The sequence below is a fragment of the Cyprinodon variegatus genome, unplaced genomic scaffold (genome assembly GCF_000732505.1).
Source record: "Cyprinodon variegatus isolate N-32 unplaced genomic scaffold, C_variegatus-1.0 Scaffold1072, whole genome shotgun sequence".
Taxonomy (NCBI): domain Eukaryota; kingdom Metazoa; phylum Chordata; class Actinopteri; order Cyprinodontiformes; family Cyprinodontidae; genus Cyprinodon; species Cyprinodon variegatus.
Window position 1 is genome coordinate 112,465 of NW_015151525.1, and position 1,615 is coordinate 114,079.

Genomic DNA, 1,615 nt, shown 5'->3' on the forward strand with positions numbered 1-1,615 from the left:
AGTCATCAAAATACATATTGTTTAACTGGAGAATCATCCCTAACTGTGCCAGACCAGCAAACCTCTGCTGATCTCCATGTGGAAGGCTTTTTGTTCTGCTTGCCATACATCAGGAGAAGGCATCCTTGTTCTTAAAGCTCCCGCCTGCAGTCAGCATCTGAAAGTTCTGACTTACTGTCACCTGCAAAGGGGGGAACTTTTAAAACAAGATGCAACAGAACAAAGACTAGTACACAATATTTATTCAATAATTTAATTGAAACAACAGGGACCCACTACTCAGTCCCTGGAAAGAAAAGGAATCATAGGAAAATGAGGGAAATTTAAATAATTCCCCAAAAAATAAATGAACAAACAAAACATGCACTGCAGAATGAAACAAAATAGTAAATCAAAATAAAAGCAAACATAAGTAATTTCTATAATAAGCAGACAAATGGTAAAAAAGAAAAAAACAAGCACTTGGAACAAATTGTCATTGTCCAATTTCCTCTGCCTTTTAATGGGGCCAGAGGAGTCATGCCCCGCTCGCTCCGCCTGTCCAAGCAGCAACAGGCCCAAACAAAGGCAGGTAAAACAAGACAGCAGAGCCTCTACGGCGCTGCGGCTCCAAGATAACCCCAGGATTAAAAACACAACCTAACCAGGGAGAAAGCGGACCAGTAGGTGAGGTCTAGATGGAAGCCGCACGTCGCAACAACCTCCATCTGCAGCCGCTAACACTGGCAGAGCAATGGATGTCAGATGAGCCGATCAAGCACATTTAGGCAGCTGACATGTAGGTAAAACAAAGACAGATGCAACTTGTAGAGGCCTGCTCAGCTATAACGTCACCTGCCCCGCCCACTTCCTGCTACACCTGGTGCACAGAGTGGGGAGGGTGGAACACCATCCCACCACATTCCCTTCTGGTTCTTATCATGCGCTTTCCATACTAAGGATGTGAACAATGGAAAAGAGAAAATCTTCTGTGCTTGGTGTTTCCTGTCCTCAAACAATGTGAGAAGTGGGCAAAGGCTCATCACCCTTTACGAAGTATCTTGTTAGATGGGGCGGGGGAAGGGTTGCCGAAGTAGAGCAGCACTGTGGGGTAAAACATCACCCTCTATGCCAGTGAACATTGTTAAGGTAAAATATGGCCATTGGTCCTCAATGTCAAAAATTATTATGATGGTTTATGGCCCAACACAGGGAAACACAGACTTTAGACTCCCTCCATCCTATTGGTTCAGGTCTGAAGACCGGCTAGGCCACTTTAGGACAGGGGGGGCTGTGAAAATGTTTTTGTTTTGGATAAAATACCTATGAGCCTACAGGCCTAATTAAAACACAATAAAAATAAATATTTAAAGTCATTTAAAAATAAAATCATTGTGGCTTAAACATGTATATAAATGTACTTTTTATCAGACCATATTGTTCAAAAAGTCCTATAATTTTTTTTTTCCATTATCTTCTGCAGGCCAGTTAGTTCTACGTCAGCCTTAACACCAAAGTTCGGCCAATCATATATCAACGGTCATCTGTCAATCAAATTCTTTCGGTCATAGCATCTTGATTCATATGTCGCAGCTAATATACTCAACGGTTGAAACCAGAATCCTTTCCTTTCCCA